We start from the raw sequence: 14,148 nt of genomic DNA on the forward strand, positions 1-14,148 counted from the left end.
AGCCACCCAAGTTGTGGGAATTTGTTAGTGCGGCCACAAGAAATGAATACGCTCCCTATGTGGCCCGGGGTCACTCCGAACTGAAGTCTCTCTCTACATTTGAAAAAAGGGAATAGCAAGAGCTACCTTGCAGCGTTGTGATGAGGATGAGAAAGACTGTCTATGCAGTGCCTGGCATGATTCCTGGGACCATGCAGGTTCTAGACACAGGTGCAGTGGAGGTTTAGGCAAAGGTGCTGAGTCAGGCTTACGTGTGACTCAGGCAGGGAACTTAGCATTGGTACGGAGTTGAATGAAATGACTCAACTAAGGTTTAAAATTGTCCTGGTAGGTGGTAAGTACTTGATACGTGTTACCAGTTATTTATTTTTATTACCACCATCAACACCATATTAGTCTCCTAGGGCTTCCATAACCAAATACCACAGACTGAAAGGCTTCAACAACAGACATTAATTTGCTCACAGTTTTGGAGGTTAGAAGCTCAAGCTCAAGGTGTCAGCTGGTTTGGGCCTCTTGCCCCGGCTTGCAGATGGCCACCATCTCACCGTGTCCTCCTCACATGGTCTTTCCTCTGTGTGTGAGCATCCTTGGTGTATCTCTGTCAGTCCAAATTTCCTCTGCTCATGAGGACACCAGAAGATTGGATTGGGGCCCACCCTAACAACCTCGCTTTAACATACTCCCCTCTTTAAAGGCCTTGTCTCCGAATACAGTCACATTCTGAGGTCCTGGCTAAGTCTCCAACAAACATATAAATTTTGGGGGGATACAGTTCAGCCACAACTACCACTACCACCAACATCATCATCACCAAAATCATCACAAAAAGTTCTTTGCCTAATGTCTCTGAGTTAAAAACAAAACAAAACATGGTGTTTTGGTAGGTGCTCTCTTCTGAAGGACCAATGTGCAGTTAACATTTAGAAAATGTGCTTCTAGAATGATTTAAAGGCTAAGTTTTTGGTGCTTCAAGGGTTTGCTTCCATTATCTGGGAAGCTGGGTCCTGGATTCGTGACGCGCTGTGGCAGTTACAGGGCCTTATCACTGCCCCCCTCTCCCAGGCTTACCTGGCAGGGGTGTCTGAGAACCTCCCTGCTCAGAATCCAGGATGTGCTTCCTGGAGAAAAAGAAGGTGGAATGTTGGTTTCTGGTCCCCGTCACCTTGGCCAGTGCACGGGGAGGGGCACAGCCATCAGGCGGGGCCCACGGGCAGAAGAAGGTGGAACCCTTAGTGGAAAATGCAAATGAATTCCACTAAGGCACCAACCTTGAGGCTGAAAAGGGAAGTAGATTCATGGCACAACTTAAAATAAAGAAGTGGGCGGCGATGCTGACTCTGAGGCTTCCAGGAAAAAGCCATTCTGCGTGTAAATAACAAAGAAGTCAAAGAAAACGGAGCACAGTCTGATGTGACCGCCTGAAAATGAGGAAAAGCCAGTTCTCGGGGGAACCAGGCAGACAGCACGTTTTACAGGCTCCCGTCAGGATGCCCAGCCTGGACCTCTTCCCTGGGATGGGAACACAGGAACGGAGAGCCAACGCCCTTCAGCCCCGTCTGGACTTAGATACTGTCATTTTACGGTACCGATCTACTCTCCAGCTGCAGCCAGAATTCTCTTTGTAATGACAATGATGTGAAAATGACAGCACCATTTAGTGAGTTCCAACTGTGGAATAGCCACTTAACATGTATTATCTCAGTGGTTTTAAAATGACCACAGGGGGGGCTTGACTAAACGTCTTTAATGACATAGGTGAGCACAGAAAACATCCAAGTGCATTGTACCTTTCTTGTATCTTCTTGCACCTTTTGCATTTTGGGGAAACATGTTTTACATGTGTGTATCAAGTCAAAATGTACCATATATTTCATAATGTATGGAGCAGTCAAAATGTGTGGAAGCCCGTGTCTGATCTTCACAACCGCCAGGATGCTATTACTGTCCCCATTTTATAGAGAAGGAAATTGAGTGCCAAGTGTTTAACTTGCCCTGAGGTCACATGGCTTGTGGCAGGTACCCAACAGTCCTGGGCCTACCACACTCACATCACCCTGTAGCTTCAGTGCCTTCAAAGGTTCTGCTGAGGTCTTAGAATAAACCCCCAAACTCCATCTTCACGTCCTTACTGCCCACCACTGTGGGCCAGCCCACTGGCCTTTCTTTATTTCCTCCAACACCTACCCCAGGACCTTTACACATGCTGTGCCCTCTGTATGAAATACTACCCACTCACTTCTCCGAGTTCAAAACCACACCTTTTATCACCTGTTCCTCCCTTCTTCCTTTACCCCTACCCCTGATTTGGTCACATCACCCCACAGACCACCCTCTTCCCCTTCTTTGTTGTCCTGTCACAAGCTACCACAATAAATGACTATGAAACTATTTCTTATTGTTTTTGTGCTATCCATTAAGGCAGGGAATGTATCTATCTTGTTCCCAGATGCATCCTCAGGGCTTAGTATAATGCAGGAATTCACAGATACTTCATAAATGAGCAAATGAACTGCCATGTGAGGGGTGCCATTGCTGGGAGGGACACAGGAACAATAAGTAAGTGTCACCTGAGAACACCAGCACCTAAAACTATGTAGGGCTTTACCATATGAAAACATCCTGGTACTGAAATCAGATCATCCTAGGTTTAAGTCCAGCCTCTACAATGTATTAGCTGGGTCACCTGGGCAAATGGCTCAAACTCTTTGCATCTGTTTCCTCCTGTGTCCAGTGAGTATGAGATTTCTCTCAACATTGTTAAGGTGAAATAAGATGACCTGCGGCCTGGCCCATAGTAAGGGTCAAAACAAAAACAAAAACAAAAATACTGTTGCCAGCAGTAATATTTTTTATAAAACACTGTGTTCTTCAATAAACCCTCGCAGGCTCCAAAAGGTGACGCAGGGCCAGGGTATGGGGCAACGGGCCCTCTCACACACTGCTGGAAGGAGCGCAGTGTGATGGAGGGAGACTTGACCCAACCTGCCAAAATGACAAAGGCTATATAGCCTCTGACCCAGCAATTCTACTTCCAGGAATTTTACTCCAGGCATGGCAAGTGACTTAAATAACAAGGGATTTCACTTCAGCCTTGTTTGTAATGGCAATGGGTTGGAAAGAACCTAAATGCTCAGCAGCAGAGGACTGGCTGTGTAGTCTGTGGGGTCCCGTGTGCAGGAACCCTATGCAGCTCTACAGAAGGTGAAAACTCTTCGTGCATTGATTGGGGTGCTCTCCCAGGGACACTTAACATGAAAGTGTGCTAAAAAAGCTAAACGCAGACTCCTGAGTGGACATATCATACTACCATCTACATAAAAAATAAATAAATAAATAAAAGATGAAAAGAGCATTTCCAAATTTTATTATATGTGCATAAAATACCTTTGAAAGGACAAACCAGAAACTGCTAACCCTCGTCTCCCGCAGGGAAGGGAGCTGGGTGGTGGGAACACAGTGGGGAAGACTTTCCTCTATAAACCTTCTTGTACCTTTGGATTTTTAAACATGAAAATGTATTACTTATTCAAATAAGGAAGAATAAACAAGAGTGAACCCCCTCCCCTGCCCCATAAAAAAGAAAGACAAAAATACATGTTATTGGATTTGTTCAAAGTCACTCAGCTGTTTTGAGAAAGTTGGGATTCAAACTTGGCTTCTGATCCCAGGTTCAGCGCTCTATCAATTACAGTTCATTCATTCATTCAGCAATTATTCTATAAAGGAGCTGCCTTGTGTAAGGACACATGGGCCAGCAAATGAACCCTGCTAAGAAAAGAAGCTAAAAGGAAGAACCACTTTCTTTCCCTTTTGCACCGCCACGCTGAACGTGCCCGATCTCGTCTGTACCATGTAATACATGCCTGCCAAAAGGTCCAGGCCTGGAACATCATAGAGAGCGGGCAAGACCTGACCAGGCTAAAGGAGGCAGCCACACCACAGCTCAGTCCAATCTGGTTTTTACCATCTCGGGATATAAGCCCAGTTTTGCCAGATATGAATTTTCCAAGAAAAGCCAGAAATCAAAGATTTTTTTTAAATGGAAAAATCACCAGATTTCCATGTTGGCGCCTAATTCTCCAAGCCGACTAGCACTTTAGGAGCCTGACATACAGGTTTGTGACCTTTATTTCATCCCATCACAGCTACGGTCTGTCTTGTCCCACCTTTGACCCATGGCCTAAGTCAGGTATGATGAAAGCCTGCATGAACCAGCCACTGTGGGCATGGGCAAGTCCCTTCCCTTCCCAAGAGCTTCTGGCTTACCAGTTAATGAAGTCTGGCCCCGTTGGGGGCCATGGTGATCTCTCAGCATCGCCAGGTATGCATTCAGCCCCTACCTGAGAGCCCTGGGCACCTCTGAGGGGGTAGGCAGCACAGCACAAACAGAGAACCTTCAGCTGATGCTTCTACTCCCATCTACCACATGGCCTGGCTGGCCAGGCTCTTTAACTAACCAGCTCTCTGTCTTATCTCACTCTTACCCAACCACTGAGTGCTCAAGTCCTTTTTGTATCATACACACACCCGGATCCACTCTTCAAACAGTGCAAGCCAGAAGCACCCAGGGAATGGCTAAAAGAACCACACAGCAAACAGAACCCAGTAAGCCAGCCTGGGACACTGGATCTGAACACATACCAGCCCTTGCCCACTGGATGGAAACCAAGTCAGAAGTAGGTTTTCAAGAGCAGTGAGGCCATTTTGCAAATCAGTTGCCTATCACGACTCTTATTTACAATATCTATGAACTGAGGCTGCTTATCTATGATTGTCAAGATGGTACCAAGGCTCTATGGGCAACTGTCACCTCAGTTCATTCCTACCCTAAACCAATGAGGTAGGTTTTATCATTCGCATTTTGCAGATGAAGAGACTGGAGATGGGAATTAACTCACCCAAAGGCAGAAGACACGTAAGAGGGACCCAGAGTCAGATCCTATTTGATTCCAGGGCCAGAGCCCCTAATCCCTCTGTCAGGCAACACTCACGTCTGCACACACAGAGGTGAGAGCTGAATGCCACCCATGGCTTCCGATCTTGAACATCACCAACAGCTTCTTACCTTGTCCAGGCAGCAAGCGCACTCTGTCCCTTACAGGAAGGAGGCTTTGTTTCTGTGTGGCACTTCCCAAGCAAGCTGAAGTCATCATGTTTGTTTACTCATTCACTGTCTGACTATCCCTGGTAGCATGTAAGTTCCTCAAAGTCAAAGACCTCGCCTGTCTGGTTCCCTGCAGTATCCTGCTGTAAGCATAGGGCTGGCCACATGAAAGGTACCCTGTAAATATTCTTGAATGATGGGATGAAATGTGGACTTTCAGGCCACCACAAAGAATAGCCTTCCCATTTCCGAGGGACCAGAAAAATCCCCTTCAGTTGACTGAACTTGGGTCCACCTAAGCATTACTGAACAGGAACCCTGGGTCTGGTTGCTAGTCAGTAGAGCTTATGAACGTGGCAGAGGGGAGGCACCTTCTGCATAGCACAATATGTTTGTTTTGACTGAGGACCATCCTTGCAACTCTTAGGAGACAAAAGCCAGCCAAGGGACAGACACTCACTGCTACAAAGCAGAAAATGATAAAGGTCAAGTTTGGACTATGGAAAAGGCTCAACAGGAAGAATGAGGCCACTTTCTCTGCACTCCGCTGAAGGGCAGACAGAAGAGTCTGGAAGTCGGAATTTGTGCCATAGTGAACATCAGCGCCAACAGGATGCAAGCTCAAGCATTTATCTCTATTTGCTAAATGTCCACAGGACTCAGAGCACTGACAATTTAGACCCATCTAACAGTAATTATTTCAACACATCATCACCACCACCCTGGCCTGAAAACCACTGTGTAATCACCAGAAAAATCCCCTGCTTTGGTACCAGTCAAGCAAAACTGTGGGGAATAACCACACATCTTATTTACTCATCTATACACCCCACTGGTAGGTATCAAGTTTCTTGGAGTGAAATTTTTTTGGGCGTGGACCATAAATGCCATCTAGGGTGCTTCTGCAGTCCCTATACTGGGTCATAAACTGAAATGTCTAGACGCAAGCAAGCGGGAGCTTGACTGACCATTACGTGAGCAATTGCATTTCTGACATGTAACATTATTTAAAACCCTGGTGGGAGACAGGGCAGTCCAAAGCTACTGTCTGGCAGCCAACACGAGTTTGAACTGTGGGGAAATATGCTCTAGACTAACATGTGCTACTTATTAAAAATTAGCTTGCACTCTCTCAACTGCAGGAAGTGGATGAACGCTTTTTCATAAGGAGATGAAGAGAAAGGAAACGTCTCCCCAAGTCATGTAGTCAGGGATAGGAGCCTTGAATAGGGGGTCAGACAGCCAAATGGGCTCTCAGGTCTGATCATTTCACGGAGGTCATGAGTTCAACACACGTGCACTCAACACCAGAGGAAAGGAGAATGGAGTAGCTGCCCCCCAGGGGCTCAGGGTCTTGCAGGAAATACTCCAAAGTAATGTTAGAAATGCAACTGGACACCAAGACTGTAATGGAAGATGGGCAGTCCAAACGAGATTGAGACAGAAAGGTTAAATCACCTTCTCCAGTTACAAGGCAAAACTAACCATAGGCCAATTGAAAAATACAAGTTCTCATTTCCTTGTCCTGGTCTGCTAAAGAACATGGGCACTAGAGACTGGAAAAGAAATTTGGGGGGAAGGCAAAACAAGCTTCCATAAGTAAAGTGCAATGAATATGCTTTTTATCTGTGACAGGCAAGGATGGGAAGAATATACATTTCTACATATATCTGGTAAGCACCTACGACCCTGGGCACCAAGGTGAGCCAGATATGGTCCTACCAATAATGAAGAAAAGGGTAGAATAACTGGTCTTGATTAAAGATAAAGGACAGGAACGCCAAAGGCAGGGATGGCTAACTTAAGGCCTGGGGGCGGGAGGTGGGGTGTCAAGGCAGGGAACACAGTCATGGTTAGAGGGCCAAGGCTGGGCTGCAACAAACGAAAAACACCACTCAATCCAAACAAGGAGGAATGATGAGGAGGGACAGTGTGAAGGGCACTGAGGCAGGCCAGAAGGAAGATGAATCCAGTCCTGGGAAAAATAAACAAAGTAATTAAACCAATAAAATAAAACTCCAGAGGCTTATGGTGGAACACACAGCACTAACATCTGCACAGTACTTTATAGTTTCCAAGTTCACGATCAGGTTATCTAGTCTGATCTCCCCAAAAGCCCTATGAAGCAGGCATCATTAGTACCCGCACTTCAGAAGTGAAGAATTTCTGGATCAGAACACATGAACTCTGGTCCCACAGCTATGGAGGGATGCACTGGGACTCAAGTGTAGAACTTGTACTTTTTCAGCATTTCAAAGAGAAGAACTCCAGGCTAGTGCACTTTCTAGACATCTTCTAAGTGATTCTGGTATACAACACTGGTCTAGACCAACATTCTCAACTGGGATGATTTTGCTGTCCCCTCCCTTTCCCCAGGAGACATTCAGCCATGTCTGGAAGCATTTAGGGTTGTCATAACTGTAGGGAGTGGAGACAGATGATGCTACAGGCATCTATGGGTAGAGGTCAGGGATGCTGTTAAATGTCCTACAACGCACAGGACAGTGCCCCACAACAAACTATCCAGCTAGAAATGTCACGATGGCCACCCTGATTTGTACTCTTGGGGCTGGCTTCTTAAACTGTGATCTGAGAATCAGAAGAATCAACACCAGCTCAGAGCTTGTTAGAAATTCAGGCCCCAACCCAGAGCCACTGAGTCAGATTCTTGGTTTAACAAGATCCCAAGGTGATTCGTACGCAGTTTGAGCACTGCTGCAGACAACACTTCCTTGGCCATCCCAATTTCAGAACAGAAAGGAATTTCAGCGGTGAGCCAATCTCATTATTCCGCAGAGAGGAAAACTGAGGCCCAGAACAACAAAGCAACCAGCCCCTGGTCCCTCAGCTTGGCCATGGCAGAGCCAAGATCAGATTGCAGATCTCAATTCCGTGACCTGCGTTATCTCCCAGATGCCACTTGGGACCAACATGTAAACTCTTACAGCAGCTCTCCTCTCTGCAAAGTTGATGTCAACCTTTTGGGTGTTTGGGAGGCTTTTGTGAAGCCTAAAAGAAAATGATTGTTCCATTGGTCAAGAATTTTTTATTAAACTATCTCAGAACACCACAAAGGAGTACCATGTTTGCCCACTATTTTTTCCTCCAGGTACTTTACAATGGAAGTGACCATGCCACCCCCACAGAGGTGGACTCTAGTGGCCAGCATGCTGGAGCCGAGTTCCCCAAACTGACAACAGCAGTTGGCATGGTCTCCCCCAGAGACATCTGGGGAGTGATCCTGAGCCAGTTCCAAAGCAGTGTTTAGAATGAACCCGCAAGTGTAAAAGGGTTTACATGGAGGATTTACACAGCTGAGGTCATGAACAGGTTGTAGCAGGGTTTGAGGCAGCTTAGTTCACAATAATGCAGACACACGTCACAGCCCGTGCTGGATCTGTGCCCCAGTCCTTGGGAAAAAGACAAAAACAAATTATCTCAGGTATTCTCCCAGGCTCAGCTTAAGCTGACATATAGTCTAGTTCCTGAACAGCTGACAGGGCCCAAACTGGTCACTCAATCCTAGTATTTGCTAGAAACCTACCTGCTGACACAGAGGCCTTCCACAAAGCACAGAACCTGGCCTGTGTCAAAAAGAACCAACAAAACGGGAGAAAGGTCTGGAACCAGAGAGGAGAGAAGCAAGAAACTGAAGGTGTTACCGGTGACTGGCAAGCAGCTTAAGTGGAGCCAGAATGCTGGTGGGTGCGTGGCAGAAACCTCCACACCTCAAGCTTGAGGCGAGGCTAAGAGAATGAAACCCTAGAGAGGTCAAGGCATGCCTTTATGTAATATATGCTTAAACACAAAACAAACCGTGCCGATAATTACAATAGGTTGCTAGGGCAGTAGCAGGGGTAGATGTTGACTAGGTTTTCCCTTAGGCCCATGAACAAAAGAAGGGGGGAGGGAGGGAGAGAGAGAGAGAGAGAGAGAGAGAGAGAGAGATCTTTTGGTGAGTTTCATTGCGCTCCAAAACCAAAACCCTTCTGGGCACAGTTGAGCCTTAAGCACACCAGGGCCGAGAACAGGGTCAGGCCAGTGAGGCATTCTCTCGGGGTCAGGTCCTAAGGTTTACACCATTGATGCTTCAACTTGCCGCAGCCTCGTCCCATTCCCAATGCGCACACACCACCCACTTTGATAAGGAACACTCATGTTCTGTTTTGTTTTTTTCAAAGCTCAAACACAGAGTAAAGGTGGCTGCTTTTGATTCTAGGCCTGTCCTTTTATTAGAGGGAAAAAAAATGAACAAGTCATACTCTATCCAAAAAGCTGCATATAAGTATCCTTAAATTTCTGACAAAGAACCTGGTTAACTGGCTTGCTCTCCAGAGGCCGTCAGGGCCAGCTGAAAGTGCCTATGAGCTTCTGCTTTTTAATGAAGCCAGTATATATATTTATTATTCTGTTACAGAAATGTAATATTTTTTAAAGGGGTGGGGAAGAGGCTGAGAATATCCTCTACACATTTGAAAAATAGAAAAAGCCTCCAAAGTCCCCGAATATGTTACAGCTGGAACAATCCAGAGTTTAAAAAAAAAAAAAAAGACAAATTTAATAGACCATTTAAATTCCTAGTTGATGGTAATTACAGAGCAAACAGTATTTCTTTAAACCCTGCTAGACAGAACTTAATCCAATTTAGGTAATCACTAACCTTTGCTTTTTTCCCCTCTCTCTCTTTCTCCCTCCACGCTCCTCTAATCCTCTAAATAAAATGCAAGAATTGATCTATAAAGGCCATAAACTGGCAAAACAACAGAAAAGAATATTTAAAGAGAATGAGTGGACAAATGTCACCTCCAAGGGCGAAGTCCAATTAAAATGAAAACAAGTGTCACTGGCTCCCTAATTGATATCGACTCTAACCTGAGCATTCACCACAGAGGCAGACCAAGGGAGGTCAAGGCACTTCCTCCCTGGCTCTTCTCCTCTGAGTACCTGGCCCTGTCCTGTGTGCCAGACCAGTCGCCAGATCTTGCTCTGCAATGCAACAGCCATCCCCTGCCAGGTCACACTACCTATATAGACCCTTCTTCTGTGGAATAACTACTGTCAGCATTATCCAGACTGTCCCTTCAGTTTCTCCATTCTTCACCCACCTCCTGTCCCATCCCCTTATTTCAGAGTTCCTGCACTGCTCTGGTACCAACTTCCAATCCAGAAACTTCTACGGGAACCACTAAGACCTTCTTGAGTCCTTTGACCCTGGGTTCTTCATGGAAGGCCTTCAAGGCTAGATATCAGAATGTACTGGAAAGAACAAGGAGCTTGAGTTAATGGCTGCGTCGCATCAGTAAAGGAAGGAGCCTCTCTAAGCCTCCATTTTTACATCTTAAACTAGAGAATAGACTATCTACCTGCTCAGGTCGTTGGAAGACTCCAATAACGTTACCGTGATTGTACCTGGCTCATAGTATTTGCCCAATGCATAAGTTGGCTCATTTAACTGTACAAGTTTCAAAGCCTACCTTAAATCCCCAGCCCTTAACAAAAATGTGAATTAACTCAAGGTCCCCTCTAATGCCCCATCACCATTTGGCGTCATCTATGTCCCCATCCTCCCTCCTGGTTCCAAGTGAAATCTTCCCTTGTAAAGAGGGTCACACTCTCTCTGTCCCCAGATCTCAATCCTATCCCCTATATAAAACTCACAAAATAATTTGATTCCCATATTTTAGCAAACTGAGATATTAATTACCACTAAGGGGTTAACAAATGATAGTTTCTATAAGCATTGCTTTTAAAAAGTATTTGCATTCTGTGTAGAAAAAGGCAACTCTAGGGAACAAACTTTTAATGACAGATGTTAAACACAGTAGGGAACTTTCAGAGGGGCTCGAACTCCATTTCTCAAATCAATTCTGTATTGATCTAGCTCTGCAAAAAAGATTAAAAGGGAAAAGGTTGCAATTCAAGATTTTGGTATACTGTACCTTGTACTAGGGCAATACAAAAGGAAGGACCACATGCATACCGCAAACCCTTAGGCTAGAGAAGTAATTAAGAAATCCACAAAGTCCTTACTAAATTCAATTTCCTATTGATAAATAGTTAAATATTGCACATACATCATCAATGAACAAAAAAGATTATGATTATGATTTCATGACCAGCATGAAGTTTTCACATAGCAGTTTAACAGGGTTCTAAAGACAAGATTAGGATTTTTCCCCCAATAGTTGAGCCACTCTGCGTATTATGAAGGAAGAATGGAAGGAAGGAAAGAAGGAAGGAAGGAAGGAAGGAAGGAAGAAAGGAAGGAAGGAAGGGAGGAAGGGAGGAAAGGAAGAAGCCACCAAGTCAATCAATTATAATCTAATTAACAACTGAGGAATGGAAGGGAAAGCCATCCCCAGTACCGGCTAGCACTATACACCTGGAGTAACAGATCTGGAACACATTCTCAGCTCTACTCTGTGTGAGTGACTTTGGACCTTTTTTTCAAATAGGGGGCATTTTTGTAATGTTTAAACACAGACCATTATCAAACTCTTATACACCGAAATAAATATAAATCTATGACCCTCTGGATCTGAAAGAAATGAGGTCTCCTCATTGAGAAACAAGCTAGTCTAAACTGAGCCCTTGAGAAATAAGCCAGTTGGACTAACTAACTTATTATCTACTGCCTTTCTTTTGTATACCATTAATGGTTCTGGCTGTTAGAAGCATCAATAAAATGCTGAAAGCACAATGGCTGCGGCTGGAAAAAACGAAGACAACTTTGTGAACTGACCAGGCATGGTTTCCCTTATCTGCTACATTCTGAGCTCTGCACAGCACCCTAGCTCAGATGCTAGGGCTCAATCCTGCAACCAAAGACAGGCCAGCCAGGTTCCACAGGGGAGCGCTGCACCATTGTCGCACTAGGAACCTCACACCACAAGCTAAATTCAAAACGTGGCTAAAGTAGTTTCTGCGAGCTCTATTTCCCCTCCTGACTCACTTGCTGTTGCGTGTCATCAGCAAAGCCTCCCACCCAAAACAATTCACCAGAGCGCAGCACGGTGACATTTTGCAGCTTTAGGTCAATGAAATGTCAAGTCCGCAACGCAGTGTGGTCAGGATCACCAAAAGGAGGTCAAAAAGGGCAGTCTCCCAAGGCTTGATCAACAAGCACTTTTGGTGGGGGTGGGGGGTCAGAAGATGGGGACAATCTGGACCCTTAGCGTCTCTGACTGCTTTGGTCCTTTGCATGGGGCATTTGAATCTGCACGGGGCATTTGAACTTGCACGTCTAGTCCGGTCCAGAGCTGCGCCTCAGCAGGGACGACTGGAGACTGCAGCCCAGGAGCTTTTTCCGCGCGGACCTTCAGGGCAGATAGGGCAGATGAGCCGCTGAGCGGCGGCGCGTGAGCCCTCGATCTTACAGGGCGCATCGCAGTAATTGAAACCTTGCGTACCGCAGAATTGCAGTGCATCTATAAATACTCACCGCCTCACTGCTGACTAACAAAACGCGGGCTCCTGGCACCAAGGGGAGAGAGGCGGCGGCATGTGACCGAGGGCAGGGGCCGGGTAGAACAGGGGAAAACCCTACTGTCAACTTGGGAGGCACCCCAGACCCAACTTCTGGAGTACAATTTGCAAATACACAACCAGTTCTGACCCCAGGCGGCCGCCCCTAGGAGGAGGGCTGGGAAGGAAGGATCCGCAGCCGCCGGGGCAGGGACTCCAGAGCGCCCTCTGTGCGCAGTGAGCACGCCGCGCGCACACAGTAGGCGCGCAGGGGCAAATATAGCCAAATAGAGAGCAGGCGGCAAAGATGAAATGAGAGAGAACCGCCCGCCCCAGTCGTGTGTCCCGCAGGCTGCGCCCGGGCCCCCAGTCGGCGCATGTCCAGCGACGCGCGGGACAAAGCGGCTGCCTTCCCTGCCCTCGCCTCCCAAGCCTCCCTCCGGAAAAAGGGAACGGCAGGAAAAGATGGACTGTTTGGGGGCTGCCCCGCAGGCAGATGGAGAATGAGAGAGAAACAAGCAAACTTTCTTTTTCGATCTCTTGACTTAGCCTGGGTCCCACGATCAGCGGCATCCCCCATTCCAGTCCACAATGGTGCCTCGCCCACCGCAAGTCTCGGATGCGGGGCTCGCCTTCCCCCTCCCCACCAGTTCTCGAGTCCAGTCCTTTACGTTGGTCCGCAGAGTCCGATCCGAAGATACTTAACCTCGTGGGGTGTCCCTAGCAGGTTGCCCCCAAATGCGACGCCTTCCCTCAAGTCTCGTTTCCCCGTGCCCCACCGGGTTGTGCCCGGAGATTTTGTTCTCAATCGTGTACCACTGCTGAGCCAAAGGCTGCCCCTCCCGGAGACTTCCCCACTCACCCCCTTGGGGTCCCAGGAGTGAGTCATTTCGAGTTGTGCACACCCGCGGCTAACCTCCTCCCCAGACTCCACCAGCCCAGGAAAAAGTTTCCGGTCTTCTCGAGAAAGTTTTCTCACCCGAGAGAAACGAGCGACTTGGATGGCTCTCCCCGCCGCGCTCTGCGCAGCTCGCCCTGCTCTGTCCTCTCCCCGCTCTTCCTCCGCGGTGTCCCGTCCAGACTCCAGTCCTTTCTCTCCAGCGCCAGTCAACAAACCAGGCGGCCGCAGAGCTCCCGGAGCCGAGCTGGTGACACGTTTCCCTCCTCTCTCAGCTTACGGCCTCCACCCCCTCCTTCCACCCCCGCCTCCTCCTCCTCCCACTTTTCCTGCCCTGGGTTCATCGCTTCAGTTTCTCTCCAAGGGCTCCCACCGCCCTCCATCCCACTCCTCCCAGCCGCAACTCGCACCCTGCTAGAGAGGGGGGAGAAGGGGACAGGGGGAGCCTGCACTTACACCCAGTTCAACAATTTCAGGAAATCCAACTCTTTAACTTGAAAAGCCGGTGAGGATGCAACAGGTCAAGGGAGCTCAGTGCTGCGTTTCCCTCACACAAGATGATGAGACCCCCCACCCCCCGCGACGGGATCTCCCCATCCTCCCCTCCCCCATGACAGGAAACACTAGCAAGAAGTCCAGGGGGTGATTCCAAGGCTCACTAGGGAACTAGAGCCTGGCA

General features: G+C 47.4%; 1 protein-coding gene across 1 annotated transcript in view; it reads right to left on the reverse strand.

Annotated features, from left to right (window-relative positions):
* Nucleotides 1–13,723, reverse strand: part of PRR5L (proline rich 5 like) — a 65,626-nt gene extending 51,903 nt beyond the window's left edge. Inside the window, exon 1 of the mRNA XM_090262571.1 lies at nt 13,551–13,723. The gene's annotated coding sequence lies outside the window, so the exon portion shown is untranslated. The remainder of the gene's footprint in view (nt 1–13,550) is intronic.
* Between the last annotated feature and the right edge of the window lie 425 nt (nt 13,724–14,148).

Source organism: Furipterus horrens, unplaced genomic scaffold (assembly GCF_987537825.1).
Source record: "Furipterus horrens unplaced genomic scaffold, mFurHor1.1.pri manual_scaffold_2, whole genome shotgun sequence".
Taxonomy (NCBI): Eukaryota; Metazoa; Chordata; class Mammalia; order Chiroptera; family Furipteridae; genus Furipterus; species Furipterus horrens.